General features: G+C 36.3%; 1 long non-coding RNA gene across 1 annotated transcript; it reads right to left on the bottom strand.

Moving 5' to 3' along the window:
* Positions 1-775: 775 nt before the first annotated feature.
* On the bottom strand, positions 776-19,166 carry LOC116525361. Its single transcript, XR_004257653.1, has 2 exons — positions 19,118-19,166; positions 776-824 (listed from the first exon to the last, which is right to left on the bottom strand). It is a non-coding gene; the product is annotated as an uncharacterized LOC116525361 (long non-coding RNA).
* Between the last annotated feature and the right edge of the window lie 6,101 nt (positions 19,167-25,267).

Raw genomic sequence — 25,267 nt, forward strand, 5'->3', positions numbered from 1 at the left:
GTCTTTACCTTCCTTCAGCTCTAAATTCCCTTCTCTGGATCATGGGAATAGTCTTACCTGCCTTACAGGGAGGATCAATGGGATACCACATGCAAAGTGCCCTACAGGTAATCAACACTCAGTAATTGGTGATTGTTAATGTTACTACATCCATCTTCATCTGCCTAAATCCCACTCTTTTTTTTTTTGCTTTTTTCATTCCTGGGCCATATTACCCAAATTTTATTTCCTTTAATTATTGACAATTTATTTTATTTATTTATGCCCTTCCTCTTATCTGTATTTACATACTTTTGTTTTGTTTTTTGAGACAGAGTCTCGCTCTGTCACCCAGGCTAAAGTGCAGTGGCGCGACCTCAGCTCACTGCAATCTCCACCTCCCAGTTTCAAGCGATTCTCCTGCTTCAGCCTCTTGAGTAGCTGGGATTACAGGCACATGCCACCAGCCCAGTTAATTTTTTTTGTATATTTAGTAGAGATGGGTTTCACCACGTTGGTCAGGCTGGTCTCAAACTCCTGACCTCATGATCTGCCCACCTCGGCCTCCCAAAGTGCTGGAATTACAGGTGTGAGCCACGGCACCCGGCAGATATTTTTTTTTTTTAAGAACTGGGGTATCGCTTTGTCTCCCGGGCTAGAGTGCAGTGGCTCGATCATAGCTCACTGCAGCCTGTAACTTCTGGGCTCAAGCCATTTTCCTTTCCTACTTCAGCCTCCCAAGTAGCTGGGACTATAGGTGTACGCCACCATGGCTGGCAATTTGCTTTACTTGTTATAGAGACCAGGTCTTGCAATCTTGCCCAGGCTGATCTCAAACTCCTGGGCTCAAGCAATTCTCCCACCTTGGCCTTTCAAAGTGTTGAGATTACAGTCATGAGCCACCCCTCCTGGCCAGGTATTTATTTAACTTCAAATTACTGAGGGCTGGAAGCTTCAGTAAGTTGCCATTAACTAATCAGAGAAAAGATGTAGTTATCTGAAATATTTTATTTATATAAATATATATATAATCTTTCAGATATCTTTATATATTTTTTATTAAAAACAAAAAATTTTGAAAAACTTCAATTCCTTTTTTTGTCCAATGCCCACTCAGATACTTTATATATTTTTAAGTATAAAAATATACATATGCCATTTTTTATATATGCACACTTCAAAATTAATAGCTAATACTATAAAAATACAAAGAAATCTTCACACCCTATGAATGAAGAGGAATCCAAAAATCAGAACAATAAATATGGAAAATGACTCTGAAATTCTTAGAGATACTTGTTTCAATAATGTAAAGATTTGGGTTTCTACACTTATATGAGAACAGAAAAGTCCCTTGTGATACTGGGAGCTGGAACTGAGATATCTACACAAAGCTTGATATCGTCCACGGAAGAAAAAACTACCCATCAGCATGCAAGTTGCATTAGTTCGTTTTCAAATTGCTTTAAAGAACTACCTGTGACTGGGTAATTTATAAAGAAAAGGGGATTGACTCACAGTTCAAAGAGGAAGCAAGGCATGTCTTACATGGTGGCAGGAGAGAGACAGAGCACAAAGGGGGAACTGGTATACCTTTAAACCATCAGATCTTGTGAGAACTCACTTGCTATCATGAGAATTACATGGGGGAACCACCTCCATAATCCAGTCATCTCCCACCAGGTCCCTCCTTCGACTCATGGGGATTACAATTTGAGATGAGATTTGGGTGGGGACACAGAACCAAACCATATCACAAGAATTATGAAAATGTTTGTGAGTCTTTGCTTGGGCTCCAGGTTAAAAAGGAAAACTCTCAACAACTTAAAAATGTGGACCAACACCATACATTTGTTTCAACTTCAAATTTACATTCTCCATGTGATAAGGATACCAAAGATGTCCGATGTCTAAAAATAATTATTTTAGTTATGTTTGTTAGCTCATTTTCAATGGATTTTCATCTATGGAAATTCTGCTAAGTTGAGAAATTAACATAATCTGGTGGAAGCACAAAACTACCCTTGAGGAACATTCCGTCAACACAGGCTGCACAGAATTCTGACAGAAAAAGCAATATAATCAACAGGAATCATAGATATAGTCTGCATCCACAAAATAAGTACTCTTATAGTTATTAAAGATGAGGACTTCTATAGAAAACCCAGAAATAAATCCATACATCTACAGTGAACTCATTTTTAACAAAAGTGCCAAGAATATACATTAGAGAAAGGACACGTAAATGTGGCTGGGAAAGCTGGATATCCATATTCAGAAATATGACGCTATACCCCTATCTCTTACCATATACAAGAATCAAATCAAAACTAATTAAAGACTTAAATCTAAGCCCTCAAACTAAGAAACTAATGAAAGAAAAATTGGAGAAACTTTTCAGGACATCGGTCTGGGCAAAAATTTCTTGATTAGTACCCTACAAGCACAGGCAACGAAAGCAAAAATATACAGATGAGATCACATCAAGTTAGAAAGATTCTGCACAGCAAAGGAAACAGTCAACAAAGTGAAGAGACAACCCACAGAATGGCAGAAAACATTTGCAAATTATCTATCTGACACAGCATTAGTAACTAGAATATATAAGGAGCTCAAACAACTCATAGGAAAAAAATCTAATAATCTGATTTTAAAATGGGCAAAAGGTCTGAATAGACTTTTCTCAAAAGGATACATACAAATGGAAAACAGCTACATGAAAAGGTGATCAACATTACTGATCATCAGAGAAATAAAAATTAAAACTACACTGAGATACTATCTCACCCCAGTAAAAATGGCTTTTATCTAAAATACAGTTAAAAAGGAATGATGGTGAGGATGTGAAGGAAACGGAACCCTCATATACTGTTGGTGGGAATGAAAATTACTACAACCACTATAGATACAATATGGAGGTTTTTCAAAAAACTAAAAATAGGACTACCATATGATCCAGCAATCCCACTGCTAGGTATGTACCCAAAAGAAAGGAAATCAGAATAGTGAAGAGATATCTGCACTCCCATGTTTATTGCAGCACTATTCACAATAACCAAGATCTGGAATCAACCTAAGTATCCATCAGCAGACTAAGAGATAAAGAAAACATAATACATATACACAATGGAGGGTTATTCAGCCGTAAAAATGAATGAAATCCTATCATTTGAAACAACATGGATAGAACTGGATGACATAATGTTAAGTGACATAAGCCAGGCACAGAAGAGAAAAGCTTTGCATGTTCTCACTCATTTGTGGGAGGTAAAAATTAAAACAATTGAACTTGGAGATAAAGAGTAGAATGATAGTTATCAGAGGCTGGGAATGGTCATGGTGGAAGAGGGAAGTGAGTATGGCTAATGGATACAAAAAGACAGTTAGATGGAATGAATACAATCTAGTATTTGATAGCACAACAGGGTGACTACAGCCAAAAATAAAAAAGAAATTTAAAAAGATAAGGATGTCTACATTTGGTCGATATGGATACTCCCTCCCATCTGAATTGAGAAAAGGACAAAACACATGAAACCATTATTTTCAGATGTTGAACATCAGGCAGTTCTGGACAGTGACATCTGAGAGAGGGAAAACAGAACATTCTAGCTTACTGCCTTGAAGGAGTTTCCAAGTCACTACACAAGAAGAGAGAATCCAGGCAGAGGTTATCAGTCTCCTTGAGCTGAGAAGAAACAGCTGGAAGATAGGGAGGCTAAGGTGGCTAGACCCCACAGGACGGAGCACCAGAAAAGAGAGGGGCACATCAGGAGCGAGCTCCAGAGATCTTCAAAGCCTTACGTCTTCAGCTGAGGACAGATCAGAGAATGTATGTGAGGAAACTACCCAAGGACGAGGAAAGAATTAACCAAAAAGAGCACAAGAAAAATTTCCAGAGCTCACACAGAGCCGGGAATAGTTCATATTCCTACCAGCCAGCATGGAAATCCTCATAATTCAAGGACATTGAGTAAAGTACTTAAAAGGATATCATCTCGCTAGTGATATCAAGATTTAGAACGAAGAAATCTGCCAAGGATAAAGAGGGATATGTAAAAATAATGATGATAATGATGATGGTGACGATGATGAAGGGATCAATTCAACAAAAGGATGATGAGTTGAGAATATACAGATGAGAGTCTAGAGAAGCCAAGATGGCTAGCATTTGCAGGACAGAGTACCAGAGAAGAAAGAGTATCACAGAACAGGGGATCTGTAGAGGGTACCTATAGGAAGACAGCCTGTTATACACCAAGACTGATGCCATCTTGAAGTGAAACTGCCGTGATGATCACTGTATGACCCCAACATACCAAGGTGTTCTGCAGTAAAATCTTTAAGCAATGCCTCTAGCATAGATAATCCCTCATAAAGATGCTTATCTAATCTTCCCCATGGTTGCAAGTTTTGCAAGAAAATTTGAGGCATGATGAACTGCACATTTCTTTACGTTAAAAACTTGCTACATAAAGGACATCTTCTGGAGGGCAGGTGTGGGGAGTCCACCATCTCGCAGCTGCCAGAGACCACTTTTATTTGCAAGCTCCCTTTAAAAGTTTCTTTCTGAGAAACTAGATTTGTCAGCATTTTTCTTCAGCCTATCAGCTCCCTCGCCCTTTGGGGGTAGGTGTGCATGTACTTGCTCACTGTGGAACAGTACCTTTGAGTATTCAGCTGAGTATAATAAGCACACATGTGTGGGAAAACTAGACAAGGCTGGGGAAAGAAACACCAAAAGCTTTAGAAGTAACATTGTCCAGTGCTCACATACAGCTGGACATGATGCCTTTCCCCTTCAGCCAGACTGAAAAACTTTATGATCCTCAGAGTGTAAGATAGAATACACAGATCAGTCTTGCCTCAGTAGTGGAAAAGAATTAGTCCTCTACTGAGTACTGCTCCAGGTTTACATAATAAATCTGAAAGGCATAACCTGAAAAGATCAAATGCAAGTAACTTAGCTGTGTCCCAGAACAAAGAGTAATAACATTTTATGGAAACACAAAAATACACATTAACCATCACGGAAAAATTCACAATATCTGGCATCCAATAAAAAATTCCTAGATACAAAAAAAGGAGGGAAATATGACTTGGAATGAGAAAAAATAAATTGAAAACAAACCATAACTGATAATAGATATTAAATATAGCAGGCATAGCCATTAAAAGTTACAACTATATGCCACATGTTTAAAAAGTTAAGTAGAGATATGGAAGATATAAAAAAGAACCAAGCAAAAAAAGAAAACTACAACGCGTAATGGCAAATACATCGGATAGGAATAATGACACATTAGATTTTGCAGAAGAAAAAATTAGTGAACCTGAAGATGTAACAATAGAAACTATGCAAATTAAAAAAAAAAGAGAGAGAGAGAGAAAAGAGAATTTTTAAAAAATGAGCACAGCATCAGTGAGCTACAGGAAAACTTCAAGTGGCTTAACGTACTTGTAATAAAATCAGTAAAGAAGAGGAAACATAGGAGCAGAAAAAATGTTTGAAGAAATAATGATCATAATTTTTCTAAATTTGATAAAAGTGTTAATCCTACAAGATCCAAGAATCTCAAACTCTAAGCACAAGAAATAAGAAGAAAAGCATCCCAAGGCCCATCATAATCAAATTGTTCAAAACCATGATGATTTTAAAAAGCAAACTTAAAAGCAGCCAGGTTAAAAAAAATAATAAAAATCACCAATATGTAACATATGAGGGAACAAAGATAACTCTCCAGAAATGATGTAAGTGGAAAGACAATAGACAACAGCTTCAAATGATGAAAAAAATTAACTGTCAGCCTCAATCTTTATATTCAGCAAAAATATCTTTCAAAAACAGAGGTGATTCAAGATCAAGGAGCTGGCAGGAAGAAGAAAAAAACAGAAGGTCATATTGGTTTTCCAGATATTCAAAAACTGAAAGATTTCACCATGAGCAGACCCACACTACTAGAAATATTAAAAAAAAAGTCCTTCAGATAGAAGCAAAGAGATATTAGATAAAAATATGAATCTACACAAAGAAAGCACACTAGAAATAATAACTACACAGGTAAATATACAAGACCATTATATAAATGCCTATGAAAGTCTTTTCATATAAATGCCTATGAGGGTCACTGATTCTTTAAAGCAATATCTAATATGAGATTTATAATATGCAAAAGCAAAATATATGACAATAGCACAAAATTTAGGAGGAAAAAAGTAAAAGCATGCTACTAAAAGTTTCTTATACCATATGTAAAGTGGTAAAATGTCCCTGGAACATGGAATGTGATAAATTACAGATGTGTATAATAAACCTTAATAAACCTTAAAATCCTTCTAAAATAATAAAACAAAATGTTATAGCTTATAATCCAATATTAGAAATAAAATTAAATTATAAAAATATTCAATTAATTTTTAAAGAATTAGGAAGATGGAAAAAGGAACAAAGACTAGATGGGACATATATTTTAAATAGCTTGATGATTTATAACTGACCATATCAATAATCATATTCAATGTAAATGGTCTAAGTACTCTCATTAAAAGGCAAATTTTGTTAGATTAGATTTTAAAATTGTGACGTCTAATTATATGCTGTCTATTAAAAATGAGCTTCAAGGCTAGGCACAGTGGCTCACGCCTTTAACTTCAGCAGTTTGGGATGGCAAAGTGGGTGGATCAGTTGAGTTCCAGACTGGCCTGGCTAACATGGTGAAACCCTGTCTCTACTAAAAATACAAAAAATTAGCCAGGTGTGGTGGTGTGCGCCTATAATCCCAGCTACTCGGGAGTCTGAGGCAGGAGAATCACCTGAACCCAGGTGCCAGAGGTTGCAGTGAGTGGAGATCGTGCCACTGCACTCTAGTCTGAGCAACACAGCAAGACTCTTATCTTTTAAAAAAAAAAAGTACTTTAAATATAGACACAAATAAGTTAAAAATAGGCAGGTGGAAAAACATTCAGCATGCAAACATTAATTCCAAGAGTTGGAATGACTATAATCATTAGACTGAGTAGATGTCAGGCTATTGTCTATTTCCAGGAATAAATAAAGTCATTTTTACTAGTTGCTCTAGGGATTACAATACACATGACTATCCTCTCATGGGCTCCTTAGAATATTTTACCATATCAGTTAAAATGTAGATGTCTTACAACCACAATGTTCTTTTCACTCTCCCACTTCTTGTTAAAGTTGTTGCAGGTATTACGTCTAGATACACTGAAAACCCTACCAAATAATCATTACATATGCCCAGATAATACCATTTCTGTTATTCTTCCTTAATTCTGAAGTTTCACGGATCCCTCTGGTATCATTTCCCTTTAAACTGAAGAACTTCCTTTAACATTTTCTAAGACCTGTTCAGCTTAGTGAATTCTCTTAGTTTTTCTTCATCCGCAAGTGTCTTATTTCTCCTTCCTTCTCAATTAATAATTTTACTGGATAAAGAATTCTGGATTAACAGCTTTCTTTCTTTAAAGATTTTATTCTACTGTTCTTTGGCCTTCAAGGATACTGGTAAGAAATCCATAGTTATAAAAATAATTGTCCTCCTTTATAGAATATGTCATTATTTTTCTGGATGCTTTCAAGGTTTTTTTTTTCTTTTTCTTTTTCTGTTTTTTGGAACTTTTTCTAAGATGAATAGATAGGCTTTGTTTATTGGTGTTCTTCAGCTTTTCTTGTTTGGGGTTCAGTGATCTTCTTGAAATATAAACTTAAGTCGTTCAGCAAATTTAGGAAGCTTTTTTTGCTATTATTTCTTCAAATATTTTTTCTGAATCCATCTCTCTTCTGTTTCTGGGACGTCAATGATATAAATATTAGATCTTTTGATAAGATCTCACAGACTCTGGAAGCTCTGTTCACTGTCAATCTTTTCTCTTTGTTTTTTCAAGTCAGATCATTCCTATTACTCCATTTTCAAATGTCATCTCCATTTTGTTATTGGGCTCATCCAGTGAAGTTTTTATTTCAGATAGTGCATTTCTCAGTTTTACAAGTCCCAATTGGGTCTTTTTGTAGTTTCTATTTCCATATCAAAGGCTTTTATTTCTCTATTCACTTCAAATTATAAAAGCTGCTTAAAGCCATTGATAATTCCAACATCTGGATCACCTGGGGATTAGCATCTCTTTGTCTTTTCTCTTGAGAATTGATCACATATTCCCAGTGTTTTACACGTTGAGTAATTTTGGATTTGTCTGGATAATTTGAATTTACACGTGAAACTGGGTTTTGTTAAAACCCCTGAAGAAGGTTGAGTTTGGCAGTGAACCTGGTAAGATCAAGACTGTAAATTTTGTTTCATTTTTCTAGGGGCTATGCTTCTAATGCAAATTTTAAAAGCCTTTGCTATACTTCTGGTGAGTTTGCCCCATGTGTGCATCATTAGTCCAGGACTTAACTGTGGATTATATTCTAGTTCAGTTCTCAAATCCAATGCTATGCTTCTCCCGGCCTGTTTCACACATGCCCAGCTGCGGGATGACTTGTATTGGTTCATACGGAATCAGGGAAATCTCCAGCTCTCTTTTCCTCAGGATTTCTCCCGCACTTTCCAGTCCTGAGGTCCCACCTTTTTTCATTTCTTTGACTAGAAATACATGTTTCTCTCCTGAGTTTTAGCCTCTGTGCTTTCACACAGTTTCACATGACTTGAACCACACCCAGAGTAAAGTGATGAGATAAAAGAGAGTGCTCCAGACTCTCACACCACAGGAATCCCTTATTCTGGTTTCTCTGACCAGAGAGAGAAGTTTTCTCCCAAGGTTTTCAGTGTCTATGCTATTACCACCACCACTACAGCAGGGAGCTTCACAAATGGGGCTGCTGAAAAAAGATAAAAGAAAAACAACTGGGATTTTCCCCCACACTTTCTGGCTTGCAGGAATCTCCTCCTTTGGTCTTCCGGTCAGATGGGGAAGCCTTCTCTAAGTTTTGTTGTTTGGACTTGCTACACAGTTCTGCCATTGGGGCTACCTTTGGATCAAACCCTGAAGACCAAGGAAAAAAAAACAGAAAACTCCTTCCCATACTGCTTGTTCTTCAAGATTTGACTTTTTTCTCCAATCTGATTACTAGCGTTTATTTTTCAGAATCTTCAGGTAGTTTCTTTTTTGAAAATTCTATCCAGCGTTATTAGTTATAATCCGTAGGGGAAGATAGACTATAGTGGCAAAGTGAGTTCACTTTGGCTAGCACCAGAAGTCACAAATAAATGATTAAGTCAGGCAAAGATTACAAACATACACTTGACAGTCAGTCGCAGAGAACCATAATGTCTGATAAACCCATGAAAGTACCTTGACCTTCATTTAAGATCAGGAAAATGGATGTTAGTTTGATAAAATTTACACAGAGCAGTTTGGAAAAATTTTTATCACCTGATAACATCCAGAGTAGAAGATGATATAAGAAAAACAGGAATAGAATTATTTTATATTTTAAGTACAATTATAAATTAGTATAACCAATTCCTAACCAAAGTCATGATATATGTTAAAATAATTAAAAGAGACTATCATATGCAACTTCACAGATAGAAATTTGGAAACCTACAGGAAATATATCATTTCCTAACAAAATAAAAATTGCCAACATTTATGCAAGAAATAATAAAAAGACCGAATACATCAATTATAAAAGCTGTTGGAAAATGACAAGAAAACTACCTTTGAAAGTAATACTAAATCCAAATGATTTTAGAATTGAGCTTTATCTAAGCCATTGGGCAAATTATTTATAATACTGTTTAAATTATTTCAGACCACATAAAAATATGGAAACCTCTTGAACTTATTTTACTAGTAAGCATCTTAATAACCAAATTGCTTGACAATAGTATGAAACAAAGAAGATCAAGCTCACCCATGTTTCTAGAAAAAGTTTTAATCAAAATAGTAGCAAAAAATACTGCAGGATATAAAATAATACAATGTGACCAAATAGGGTATATTTCGAGATCCAAGGATGGCATAATAGCAAGATATTGATAAACATAATATATTACATAAAGAAATCAAAGGGCAAAAACTTTATCATTAGGCATCATCTGCCAAGATGTTCAAGATTAAGAAGCGTAGCTGAGAGGGATCCCAACTGATTGTCTTTTAAGTCCCTGAATTCCTATTGTGTATGATCGACACTTCATTCGTTCTTCTTCGTTACATAAACCAATACATTTTCTTTTTTTTTCTTAAGCTAGTTTGAGTTGGAATGCTGTCACTCACAACTAAGTATATTTACTGCTAGGCAAGTGACTCACTCACACCTGTAACCCCAAGACTTTGAGAGGCTGAGAAGGAAGGATTACTTGAGACCAGCCTGGGAAAGTGTTAACAAGACATCATCCCTACAAAAAAATTTTAAAATGAAAACTAGCCAGGTATAGTGGCACATGCCTGTAGTCCTAGCTATTCAGGAGGCTGAGACAGGGGGGCCACTAGAACCCAGGAGTTTCAGGCTATAATGAGCTATGATTGTGCCACTGCACTCCAGCCATGACTACAGAGCAAGACCCTACCACTAAAAACAAAACACAACAAAAAACAAAATAACAGAAATAATGTATACTGATACAAGCATCAACAGAAAAATAGTTAGTAAAACAATTTTTCTAAAGTAGCCACGTACAACATAAATATTTTGAAGTCAGTGGAAAACCATCATACATTGTTAGTAGGAATGTAAAACAGTATAGCCCCTTTGGAAAACAATTTGGTAGTTTCTCAAAAAGTTAAACATGAGATTACCGTATAGCCCAATAATTCCATTCCTATGTATCTACCCCAGAGAAATGAAAACATATGTCCACACGAGGACTTCATGTGAATGTTCACAGTAACATTATTCATAATACTCCAAAACTGGAAAGAACCTAAATGTCCATCACTGGTAAATGAATAGAGGAAATGTGGTTTAACCATACAGGGAAATACCATTCAGCAGTAGAAACAAAATACTAACACACCCTATATCATCAATGAAGCTTGTAAAACTTTATGCTAAGTAAAAGCAAGCCAGACACAAGAAACGACATATAGCAAGATTTCATTTACATGAATTGTTCAGAAAATCTATAGGGATAGAAAGTAGACTGGTGTTCCCTGGGGGCAGGGACTGGGATTTACTGTAAACAAACATAAAATATATCTTCGAAGAGTGAAAATATTATAAAACTAATTTATGGTGATAGTCGGACCACTCACTAAATGTTACTAAAAATCATTAAATTGCACAGTTGAAATGGATATAATACTACAAAATATAACTCAATAAGGTTATTAAAAATTAAAGGTAAGGCCAGGAGCGGTGGCTCACACCTGTAATCCCACCACTTTGGGAAGCCAATGCACGTGGATCATGAGGTGAGCAGTTCGAGGCCAGCCTGGCCAAGACGGTAAAACCCATCTCTACTAAAAATACAAAAATTACCCAGGCATGGTAGCGGGCACCTGCAGTCCCAGCTACCCAGGAGGCTGAGGCAGGATAATTCCTTGAACCTGGTAGGCGGGGGTTGCATTGAGCTGAGATCGCACCACTGCTCTCTAGCCTGGGCGACAGAGCAAGACTCCATCTCAAAAAAAGAAAAATTAAAGATAAAGCCAATAGGTTCCTGATATGCAAACAACAATCAAGTAAAATAAAGACAGAAGAACGCATTCCATTCACAATTATAGAAAGTCATAAAGTATCTAGGAATAATATAACCAGAAATGTTTGGGACTTATAGGAAACTACAAAATTTTACTAATAAACATTAAATCTTGAATAAAAGCAGAGAACTTGTTTTTTTAAAGTACATTGCACCATCATAAATCTTTCCTAATTTACACTGTAAATTTCATATATTCACAATAAAAATCCCGAAAGGATTTTAAGAGAAGAAACCCTAAAAATGATTGTTAACTTTATCTAAAATTATAAACATATGAAAATAATCAGGAAAATCTTTAAAAAGAAGAGCAAGAAATGGGAACACCCCTACAGTACTATATTATCATAAACCTACACTCCTTACAACAGTATAATAGAATTTACAGATGTATCAATGGAACAGAATTAAAAGCTAATAAATTAGCAAATAAATATGTAAGTTTAATATCTTATAAAGGAAATTTCAAAGGAAGGAAAAAATATGAAATATTTAATATGTGGTGTTTGGATCTGTGTCAAGTCATTTGGAAAAACATGAAGCGTGATTCTGACCTCACTTCTAACACCAAAATAAAATCCAGATGGATGATACTTTTTTAATAGCTGAATGGGAAAGCCTTTTTTAAGCATTTCACAAAGATCAAGGTCTATAGAGAAAAGGATCATAAATTTGATTGCATTTTAGTTGATAGTATTTGAGAGCTCACTTTATACCAGACACTTTTCTGAGCATTTTATTTAACCTCAGATTAAACGCAAGTAATGTATTTAATCCACACAACCAACCAGACCTGTCTTATGTTCCTCCTCATAGTCTCTCAGCCTCATCTGTCTCTTCGACTCAGCCATTTGCTCTGCTTCACTCAGCATCTCAGTCAAAGGACACACCCTTCTGCTGCTTGAGGCTGAGCAGCCACTTATCAGGAGTCACTGGCCCCTCCTACAATCTCCAGACCCAGATGAAATGCCACAGGAGTGGCTGTCCATAGCTGCCAAAAAGCCTGATAGTGCAACCCAGTATGGAAAAGTTAACTCCTAGAGGGGAAAATTTTGACTAGGAAAAGACAGGAAGCAGAAGGATAAAATCTCTCCTTCCTCCTGCCCACTGACTATGCCGAGACACAGACAACCATGCAGCCTGTTTGGTGGCTTCATGAACTGACTCACCTGCTGAGCTGCAGTTACGTGTTTGCAGTAATGACAGTAGCCAGTGCAGAAAGGCTTTACTCTACATTGCTTCCCACACTTCACCACCTCCCTTTTCGTTACACCGTTCTTGCTGCCCTGGGATCACATCTCTCACCTAAAGCATTAGCACTTAATCCATGTCCCAGTGTCTGTATTTTAGGGAATCTAGAGTAGGACATCCAATTGTTCTGATGAGGGCACTAATTCACAGACAGGTAAAGAAACTTGTTAAAGATCATTCAGCTAGTTACTCATGAAGCTCAGTTTTGAACAAAAGGAAACTCATTAATCTTATACAGTATAACTACAAAAAAAAAAAAAAAACACAACAGCAAACATTACCCTTACTGTGAACTATGGAGCACTATTTTTGGGATCAACAGTAAGACAAGACTGCCCATTATTATCCTCTGTCTTCAGTATTATACTAGATTATTATACTAGAAATCCTAGCATAATGGCAAACAAAAGAAGCAGAACTGATACTACTCACACGTTTTGATTATATATGTAGGTGATATTTTAATCTACATTATTAGAATAAACTTTAATTATAAAATGTTACTGAGCACAAGGGTAATATACAAATCTCAATTATATTTTGTATATAGCAATGAAAACACAAAACCACAAACATTGCTTTTAATTGCATTTAAAATACCCAGGAAAACATCTTATAGTAACTGTGTAAGACACTCACAAAACTATAAAACATTATCAACAGAAATCAATAAGGATTCCAAAAATGGAGATACGAATCACATTAACAGATTGTAAGACTCAATTTTATTATGTCATTTCTCAAATTGATCTATATATTCAAAGCAATCCTAATCAAAGTGCTACCAAGTTTTTTTGGTGGGGGGCTTTCATTGCTTCTTTTTTTATTGCATTGTAGGTTTTCAGGTACATGTGAAAAACACGCAAGATTGTTGCATAGGTACACACGTGGCAGTGTGATTTGCTGCCTTCCTCCCCTTCACCTATATCTGGCATATCTCCCCATGCTGTCTCTCCCCACTAGCAAGTTTTTTGTTTGGAGGAAGTGGATTTTGTGTGTGTGCCAAGGGCCAAGAATGAACAAAAATGTCCTTGAAGAGGAAGAAATGGAGAGGAAGATGTTCTAACAGATGTTAAGCTACAGGAAACTCATTACAGTATTGGTACAAAGGTTGACAAAAATGAAAAAAAAAAGACAGGCTGTAAGGTAAAATGCCATTGGACCTTACTTCACACCATAACTAAAATCAACTCTAGGTAGATTAAAAGTAAAATGAGAAGGAGAAAACTATGTAACTTTTAGAAATTAATATATCTTCATTATTGCACAGCTGGACATGATTTTTTTAAAAAAAGATGCAAAAAGAAAAAAAACTAGAGAAAAAGGTAGATAAATTAGACTTCCTTAAAAGTTAGAACTGCAGTTAATCAAAGAGAACTATGAAGAGGTAAAAACCAAGCAACAAATCAGGAGAAGCTATTTGCAACACATGTAAGTGGCAAAGGTCTTCTTTTTTGTTTTTTGTTTTTTGTTTTGAGACAGAGTCTTGCTCTGTTGCCAGACAGGAGTGCAGTGGCATGATCTTGGCTCACTACAACCTCCACCTCCCAGGTTCAAGCAATTCTCCTGCCTCAGCCTCCTGAGTAGCTGGGTCTACAGGCACGTGCCACCACACCCAGCTAATTTTTGTATTTTTTTAGTAGATTCGGGGTTTCACCATGTTGGCCAAGATGGTCTCCATGTCTTGACCTGATCCACCTGCCTCGGCCTCCCAAAGTACTGGGATTACAGGCGTGAGCCACGGCGGCAAAGGTCTTTTACTTAGAACACCATAGGTTTTGTTTCTAAGACAAACTGTTTTCCACATTTTACTGTCATGGACGTTGGGGTGCATCTTATTATCGCTGGCAGGTTACAACATAATAAAAAAAATATTTTTCTTAATGTAATACAAGGGCATCTTAGATTTGATGGCAAACTGCATATAAAGAACACTGAAGAATCCTTAAGTAAAAGACAATTCAAGACCAAAAATGGACAAATTACTTGAACAGAATTTCATGAGAGAAAAAACCAAAATGGCCAATAATTATATGGAAAAAAAATAGCCTCGTCAAGAATCAGATAAATGCAAATTAAAGCTATAATGATACATGTAGGCAAAAATTTTTAAGTCTGGCAATACCAAGTGTTAGCAAACATTTAAAGAAATAGAACCCTCTCATCCTCCATGGATCAGAAAGTAAATTGGTAAACCACTTTGGAATACAATTTGCATTACCTAGTAAAGATTAACATGTCCAAACCATATGATTCAATAACCCCTCTCCTAGGGAGACATCATAGGAAAACCTTATTATTCTTACACCAGATAACATGTGTCTGTATTTAAAACAGCATCATTAAAAATATCCAAAAAGTAAAAATGACACAAATGTTCATCAACAATCCACTGGCTACACAAATTGATTTCTATCTCTGCAATGGAATATTATACATCAATGAAAATGAATGAACCACCACTATATGCAGCAAAATTAATGTATCTCATTCTCAATGCTGGAAGAAAAAAGTTATAAAAATGCATTCAGAATGATTTCTTTCATATAAAGTTCAAAACAGTAAAAATTAAACAAAAGATTATTTAAGAATACATAGATATGTGGTACAAGCATGAAGAAAAGCAAGACAACGTTTGCCACAAAAGTCAAGGTCATGGTTTCCTATGGTATAGTAGTAAGTACTTGTGACTACGAGGGGCAGAGCAACTTTCAAGGTGCAGGCAATTTTCTGTTTCATATCCTGGGATTGCACCAGTGTTCATTTAATTTTAATTCGTATGCATCCATTTATATAATCTTCTGTAGGTATACCACACCACAACTTTTTTAAATGAAAAGAGCTGCAGAGCAATATGATCTCATTTAATTTTCATGTTTATATGTTAAGTACATATAGGTAGAAAAACTCTCAACTGTTTCACTTATGGGATATTACCTCTGGGGTTTGGGGTTATGAGTCTGTAACAGGTTTGTAGTCTGTGTTATGTGAATTTTTACAAGAAGCACATACGACTTTGTAATCAATTAAAACAAGTAAGACATTTAATCATCTAGGAAAATCACGCCAGGTAAAATACACCAGGTATTAAGACTGACCAACTTCACCCAAATAATTTGAATTGAACATTTCTATAAAATTTTATACTCTCTGCCCTATTTCCTGGGTTGTTAAGAATCAGATATCAAAGATAATTAAAGTCTTGAAGGAAAACCGATTCTACAAGCACAGCCAAATTGCAAGGTGTTGACAGTAACTCTAACTACAGTCACACCATCACATCATTTCACAATTCACCTTTACCTCTTATAAATAAATCTCAACTTCTTTAGACAACATCCGGGAGCCTCTTCCAAATATAACAATAGTCAAAAACATTCCAAAATGTACACAACTGTCTCTGCAGTGGTTATGCAGTAGTGGCGCAGTGGCAGGGCGTGATGAGCGTCAAATTTGCAACACACATTAAACCTCACACAACATTCCAAGTTTAAAAGAAAAAGAATCCCACTGTCGCATCTCTAATTACTTTGCATACTAAGACGGGGTCTTTTTAGATCTCAAAAATGTTTACCAATGGAGTTTTTATTAACAATATCTGATTTCTGTTTCACAATTTCATTCTCAGAAGCTTTTTAATGATATTTGTCCTATACCAAACGTTTCTATTTAAAATATCAAAACTCCATTCTTCAGCTCCCTGAATGCTAACTACCCCAAATAATAGCGGGCAGCAACCACGGGCAACTGCAGCTTTCGTCTGGACTGTTCTTTGGCTTTTGACATTTGGCTCTGTACTTGGCCCCTTTCCCAGGGATTAAAGCAGTAGTAGCATGCTAACAAACGTCTAACAACTAGCTTTCAGCAATGGGGAGATTGATATGTACTGCTTGCCAATTTCCATGGTGTAAACACTGGACGATGGACAATTTCAGGCTACCTTCCCAACACAGAATTGGGAAGAGATGCACAGTAGCATACCACTAGATAGGATTTCTACCATTAAGTTTCAATAGACATGACTCAAGAGCATAAATAATAGTAAAATGTAGTAAAATCTTTAGGAATTAATCAGTTTTAAGTATTTGTTACCTTTGCTTTTAATATATTTTTAAATTATAGGTTTATAAAGTTCAATTTTTAATAATGACTACATCAAATAACCAGCTTGCAAAATTCCTGAAAATTTAACAATCAGCTCTTATGAGCTGGCACACCAGTGGCTTTGACCTGCCAAACTTCCTCCGGCTTCCAAGTCAGACTTAACTTGCCTTACAGACCTCTCTTGGCTCTTTGCAGCTGGAGATATATATTCCACTGTGGCCTTCCTTGGCGGTTGCCACACCCCTGCACAAACAGGTGCCTGCTTGACTTACCTTTTGCCCAGGAAGGATCATTCCCTGAAGACTTTATGCTATTCACAGCTTAGGTCTTCATCCTTGAGTTAGAAAAAAGAAAAAAAAAAGCTTATTAAGTTAAACTTAAAACTAGTTATTTCGAAGGTATCAAGGTTACATTGCTTAATAAAGACAGAAAGACATCAATCCTATTCTTTGCCCCACTACTTATAAATTATAGGACATCATTTACCATCTGAGTTTCAGTGTCCTCATCAGTAAAATGGGAATAACCTTATAGGTGGCTGTGAGGATTAAATAAATAATGCCTATAAAACAGCACAATGTTTGGCATATGATCGTATTCAACAAATGGTAGCTGTTTTTACCTGTTGTTAAATGCCACTTTTATGGGTTACATATGTGATGCAACATTCGAAAGTTTAGTATCAACTCCTGACTGACCAGTTTGTTATCAAAGCAAAATGCCTTCCAGAAATCACATTTGTATATTCACATTCAAATGTTAACATCCGGAATGTGTTCTCTGGCCACCAAAACAACCACGCTGCTTTTTTATGCTAATGACCTGAAGAGGGGCATCCATTATCAATCTAGTTTTCCAGGCATGGGAAACACCATAGTTAACAAAGTAGACATCATTTTCACCCTAGGAACTTAGAACCTAGTTGGGTACAGGGACCTAGAACATAATCATATAAATATTAAGTTCACATTGTTATAAGTGCCAGGAAGAGCAAGGAAAAGTTGTTATACGAAATTATTTCAGGGAGATCTTATCTAGTCTAGGGTGTTAGGGAGCTTTCCGTCAATGAGACATTTAAGCTAAGATCTGAATGATGAGGAGTTAACCAGACACAGAGTATGGGGGAATGCATTTCATGGTAAGGCATCAGCCTTTGTTTAGGCCTTGAAGTGGGAGAGAGCACGATGTGGTCGACACACAAAGAAAAGGAGCTACATAGTGCAATAAGCATAAGAGGAAAACCACGTTTTTTATTAATGTAAATTCAACTTGTTATTCCCCCCTTACTCTCCTGTATCGCATCTCTCTAGCTCTAAGAGGTGGATCCTATACCTAGAGAGCCCCTTGTGATTCACTGGATTGTTTACATTTAGAGGTAGATGTCAGGATCAAGTTTAATTAATTGTTCAGCATATTAAAGGTTGACCCAGAGGGAGAAGCTGAGAAGCTGAGATCCAGCAAGGCTGCATACTGCAATGGGGAAGGCAGATGCAGCAAACAGGAAATAATTGCTGAAGATCAGAAGCTAGTGAAGGAATTTAACTCCTTGTCACTCTGCCTCTAGCTAGGTCTCCAGCAGCAGCTGCATCTCCACTGTGATTTCAGATTCTACCAGTCCCTTCCACCTTAATCCCAGCTCCCATCAGGAAACCCTGGCCGGAGTGCTAGCTACCACTCTGTGGCACTGAAATATCATCCCCTCCTTGTGTTTCTTCAACCCTAAGGAAAATTGTGTCATCCTGTTACGGCTAATCACTTGTTTCCTCAACTTGTCCTATTTCCTTACTATTCAAAAAGTGTTTCAGGAACCGGCAACATTGGCTTTATCTAGGAGCATCTTCAAAATGCAGAATCTCAGGGCTCATCCCAAATCTACTGAATCTGAATTTTTTTTTTTTTTTTTTTTTTGAGACAGAGTCTTGCTCTGTTACCCAGGCTGGAGTGCAGTGGCACAATCCTGGCTCACTGTAACCTCCGCCTCCTGGGCTCAAGCAATTCTCCTGCCTCGGTATTCTGAGAAGCTGGATTACAGGTGTGCACCACCAAGCCTGGATAATTTTTGTACTTTTAGTAGAGACGGGGTTTTGCCATGTTGGCCAGGCTGGTCTTGAACTCCTGACCTCAGGTGATCCACCCACCTCAGCCTCCCAAAGTGCTGGGATTACAGGCACGAGATATCACACCCAGCCTGAATCTGCATTTGAAAAAAATCCCAGGTGACAATAAAATCTGAGTAGCAATGCCCTGTTTGTGTCTCCAGGAAGACCATCCTCTAAGTAATAAATAGACTATATTAAATTCCTTCTGATTGAAATACCTAGATGATTTCTGTCTTCTGACAGGATTCTGATGGGTTTTATGTTCACACTGTTCACTTATTTTCAATGCTTATCACCTGTTCTATTGAACTATAATTTTAACATTCTTGAATTAGTTTAGATTCTACTGGTGAATCCAGTGATCTAGATTCTAGATTAGCAGTGTTCACAGAACTCTACCATTTCTACCAATGCTTTTCCTTGAACAGCTATTCATTTCCAGATCTCTCACCTGGTTTCTCTGACCAATTCTTGGTTGACATTTTTTCCTTCAAAACTATGCAGAATTGTTCTTTTTTTCTTAAGTTATTCTATGTTGCCAATGAGAAGTCTTGATTTTTGTTCCTTCATAGAGAATGTGTTGCTGTTAGTTTGGGTTGTGTTTTATGGTTTTTTTGCATGAATTTTTACAGAATTTTTTTTGTATTCCTTAAAATTTAAAAAAATGTCATCAGCAATATATGAAAGTCACCTGGAAAATACCAAACCATATTAATCTTCAAACACTGGCCTTTTCTTCTACTAAAGAATAGTTTTTTAAATTAAAACTTAGATATTTATTCTTGTTTTGTTCCAATCTTTTCTTCAGGAAATTTCATTTTATAAAATCATGTCCAAAGTTGACATGAATATTAGACTTGCTTTCGGAGTTGACTTTCAAACTCCTTTTTCATCTCATACCATTTCTATTTCAGGCTCACCTGTCCTTTTTCAGAGATACCAAGACTTTTTGCATTTTGCTGAAAATAACAAGCAAATGTTTTCCAAAATATTTTCTGACTCCTGTAGCAAATAATTTTTAGAGTTATGATTTCCCTTTGACCCTAGAGAATAATTTTCCATTTCCTTCATGCTATAGTAATTTTTATAGAGCACTTTTTAAAAGCCTGTTGATTTATCCTTGTACAAGGACTACCTAATGCCAACAGATAGAGGCCATGGCATCTCCTTGGTTTCCCTGTTCCTTTGGGTGCCGAAGTATTCTTTTACAAGATTTAGACTTAAAGTAGGAGTGGATATGAATGGCCCCTAGTTGTAGGCTGGGTAGGCAATTATCCTTCTTGACTAATCAGGGCTGAGGTGAACTCTCCTCTTACTGACTTTGGGGTTAGATGCGTTTGTTGGTTCTTTTACTACATAAAGCATAAAGACCCCATCCTTTTTCTCCTGCCTCTTCCTTCATCACTACCCCATCTCTACCTACTGCACTGTTCCCAGAACTCTACCATTTCTACCAAAATGCTTTTCCTTGGATAGCTACTTTCCAGATGCAATGTCCTATGAATTGTAGCTTCTGATTATGTGTGGGGAAAAAAATTATGAAAATGAGAGGCTAGGACTTCTATCAAGCTCAAAAATATCCAAATGCAGAAGAGATGTTGCCGCATAAGGTTTGTCAATATTTTTGATCAATTTACATTCCTGCTTCCCAAAAGAGGGTTCCATGCTTTCTAAATAGCAGTATTACCCAGGATGGACATATTTATCAACAGTCGAGCCAGAAAAAATTTCCCTTCAGACTTTAGCATATGGTCCTTTCTGTAGCATCTAGTGATAAGAGTTTTTGCATATCTTCATGGATACATTAAGGGGAGAATATGAGAAAATATATTGGGCCCTGTTAATCTACTGCCATCATAACAACAATAAAAGCTAACATTTGTTAAGTGTTTACTACATGGCAGGCACTATGCTTACAGTGCTCTCTGTATATCCTACCACATATTTAATCCAGTTCTTTGCTAATATGGATGTTGGAAGCACCCTCCCGTTCCCAGGCTTCAGATTTTCTGGTAGAATTAAGGATCTTCACTATAGCAAACTCTTAGCCTCTTGCTTACCTCTCAACCCACTGGTTAGTTGGGAAGAGGAAACTAGATGCATTTGGCCAGCCATGTGTAGAACCACTCTTTGATCTCAATGCATTTGAGTCCGCTTGCTGAGTAAGCTTAGCAGAGCAGATCTGCCTCCTAAAAGGGGCCTGCAGTTTTCATTTCCACCAGTGCCTAGTGACTATGTTCATTATTGGGGTGTGGAATTAGGAAGCCCATCATTTTTAAGTATCCAAGGTTTTCAATACAGTTTTATGAGTAGTAACATGACATTTTTATACCCATCTATCTAATTTCCACCCTTTCAATGAGTTCCAAACCTAAATGAGGAAGGTAGGAAATTTTTTGTTGGTCCCTTCAAGTTTTCAAACTAGATATTACTAGCATCTCCATTTTTAGTTGGGTAAGCACAAGCACCTACCAACTTATCCAAGATTCATCGAGCTCATCAATGACAGGGCATGGATTCTCCCTCAGAGTTCTGCCTAACTCTAGAGCTAACGTTTGATTATCATGCCAAGCTAATCGTCCCTTCACCACTTCCTACAGAGATCTTCACAAAACCTCAGCACAGCTGGAACACGGTGTTAGTGTTAACACCGAATGAGGAAAACCCAACCTATCCTTTAACTCTCCCACAACCCCCAGTTCTCCCAAGCAGAGTTAGAGGCTCCATGCTCTATGTTCTTCGTAGCCTTCTGTGGAAGAGCAAAGGTTTATTCAGCAAATCAAAGGTTTATGTATTAGTTTCTCTCTCTAAACTTAGCATTCAGCACTGCATAGATGCCAGTTCAATTTTTTGTTAAATTGTTCATAGGAAAAAATAAACTAATAATACTCCAAAGCAGCCACTTTAAGTACAAGGTCTGCACTGATTCCAGGACAGATATAATTGCACTTCAGCAATATTTAAGCTACAGGGCCTGCCTTTGTTCCACTTAATTTGGTACTTAGTTGTTATTGTTTTAGGTTTTTAAACTTCCCTCTACCCTTGCTTTTAGAAAATGTTGTATGAAAAAAGTCACTTAATTGACAATACATATGATGCCCATTAGCCATTAGCACTATTTCACTGCATTATGACACCTGGTTCAATCTTACCCTGAACTGCTATAAGAAACCAAAGTAATTACATTAACAGAACATGAAAATAATAGCAATGATAGCTACAATTTATCAGCACCCACCAGGTACTAAACCCTGTGCTAAATGGTTTATACATATTAGCTCTAAGTTACACAAGAAGCCTTTGAGGTATTATCCCCATTTTACAAATGAGAAAACTGTGGCTCAGTGAGATAAAGATATTTGCCCCCTGCCACATCAGTAAGTGGCAGAGCAGGAACTGAGTCAGGGCTGTCTAGCTCCAGAGCTGGATCTCTTTCCTTCATTTGGTGCCCTCTAGAATATTGTATACAGCAGCTGTTTTGACGATTAGAAAAGATAATGGGTAGGAAAGTGCCTGAAAAGCTCTGCAGAGAACCAAGCATGTAAGAGATTATGAAGACTTGTTGAGAGCTTTGGCAAGGACACCATGATAATAGCCCTAGGGAGGGGGAACAAATTGATCTGGCTGGAGTTTTGGGACATTTCCCATTATCTAAGTGATCTGAATTAAGCATTTCTGAAATAGTGGAGCTGCAGGCCCTCTTTCTTTGTGAACCAGTCCTCATCTCTGAGAACAAAGGCAGGAGAGGTTAGTTTGGCTTACACCAGTCATCTTCTCTTGAGACATTAAAGTGGGGGTTAAATAGTGGTAGTGTCCATATGCTTTGGGGTCCTAGACACTGATTGACTCTGGACCCTACTCTGAGGAAGAACAGTAACTTACAACACATGCCAAAACTTTTTCTATTTAAAACCCATTTCAAAAACACAATAGGCCTGCGTGTTTATTCTCTGAAATACAGCACAACATAGCACAGATTGTTACATATGTTCCGAATGTTTCACCAGACTTCAGAAGCACGGAAAGGCCTTTTCTTCTGTCATTCACCTAAACATTTAATGGATAATTTCTGTATATCAAGGCATTGTTTTAGGCACCAAGGAACAAGATAGTGTCCCTTTTGTCAAAAACCTAAGACTACAGTAGGGGAGACTAACCTATAAGCTAATTTTTTAAATATTGTGATACATAACAAGAGGGTGTATACAATATAAAGAAAATGGAATGAAAGAGCAATGTTTTCTGACTATGAAGACTCCTTCCAAGAAAAGATGATGTCTGAGCTGGCTTTTGATGACCAAATAGGACTGTTAAGCTCAACTCTTCTTAGGTGCATTGTTCCCCACTCTTTATATAGATCTGGTGCTTGGAAACACACTAAAATATTATTTTTTAATAATTATTCATTTACCATGTAGCATATACAGAACACTAAGTTAATATTTGTGCACAAGTCAAAGAAGAACAAGGTAGGTTCTATATGTCTTACTCATAAAAACAAATTAGAGAAAACAAGGCATGATCCAAAATAATAAAAGAATGAATAAGAATGAGGAAAGCATTTAACATAACACTGGCTATAAAAGATCAGGCAGGCAAAATGCAAACTCTGAATCAATGGGCAGAGAATGGGGTCAATAATGTAACCTTAAGAAGCTAGAAAAAGAAGAGCAAATTATACCCCCAAAATATGTAAAAAGAAATAGTATAACCAAGAACAGAAAATAATAACATAAAAACAGATATACAACAGACAAAAATCAATGAAAGCAAAAGTTAGTTCTCTTAAATAATCAATATAATTAATAAAACCCTACATCAACTTCTCAAGAATAAAATAATGCAGCATGGGCAACATGGCAAGACCTCCTCTACCAAAAATAAAAAAAAGAAATTAGCTGGGCATGATGGTACATGCCTTTAGTCCCAGCTACTAGAGAGGCTGAGGCAGGAGGATTGATTGAACCTAGCAGTTTGAAATTACAGTGAGCTATGATCACATCACTACAGCCTAGGTGACAAAGACAGACCTGTCTCAAAAAGAAAAAAAAAGAATAATAGACATAAATTGCTAATATCAGGAATGTGAAAGAGAACATGATTACAGATATTTCAGATATTAAAAGGATAAAATATTATCAATAATATAATGCCAACAAATTTGGCAACTTAGATGAAATGGACACATTTCCTAAAAGACTGCAACTTAACAAAACTGACTCAAGAAGAAATAGAAAATCTGAATAAATCTACGTCCTACTAAAGAAATTAAATCTCTAATGAAATGCCTCTACACACAAAAAAATCTCTGAGGCCAGATGGCTTCCGAATGAATTCTACATTCAACATTCAAACATTTCAAGAAAAAAAAAAATAAAACTCTACACAAGCTCTTTCAGAAAATAAAGATGAGGCTGGTAGTCCCTGTTAACAAAACTTGAGAAAGACATTATGTGAAAAGAAAACTATAGATCACTGTCCTTTGTGAACATGAATTTAAAAATCCTGCAAAAAAAAAAAAAAAATCCTGCAAACACAATTAGCAATTTGTATCTAGTAATATTTTTAAAGAATAGTAATTCATAATCAAGTGGGGTTTATTCCTAGAATACAATGTTGGCTTCACATTTATAAATCAATGAATGTAATTTATCATATTTAGATATTAACAGGATTTAATGTTAATTTATGATGCAATGTGTTAAATTATCATGTCACAGTAACAGAATATGGTGCATTTTAATAGATGTAGGAAGAGTAACAACAGTTAACATCCATTCATGATCAAAACTCTGCAAATTAGGAATAGCATTTCTTCAACTTGATTAACAGTATCTACAAAAACCTATATCTAACATCACACTGAATGGTGTAAAACTGAATGTTTTTCCACATAAAATTTGGAAGAAGGAAATATTATGCTAGAGGTCCTAGCTAATGCAAAAAAAGCGAAACAAAAAGATAAGGGCATGCCATTTGGAAAGAAAGAAATAAAACTATTTTTAATTACATGTGACATGATTGTATACCTAGAAAATCCTAAAAAGCCTTCCTACTAGAATTAATAAATGAAATTAACCTTGTTTCAGCATACAAGATTAACATACAAAAATCAATTGCATCTTCATGTGTTAGTAACAAACAACTGGAAAAGGAACTAAAATATCATTT

This window comes from Sapajus apella, unplaced genomic scaffold (genome assembly GCF_009761245.1).
Source record: "Sapajus apella isolate SASKATOON/1434 unplaced genomic scaffold, GSC_monkey_1.0 scaffold47, whole genome shotgun sequence".
Taxonomy (NCBI): domain Eukaryota; kingdom Metazoa; phylum Chordata; class Mammalia; order Primates; family Cebidae; genus Sapajus; species Sapajus apella.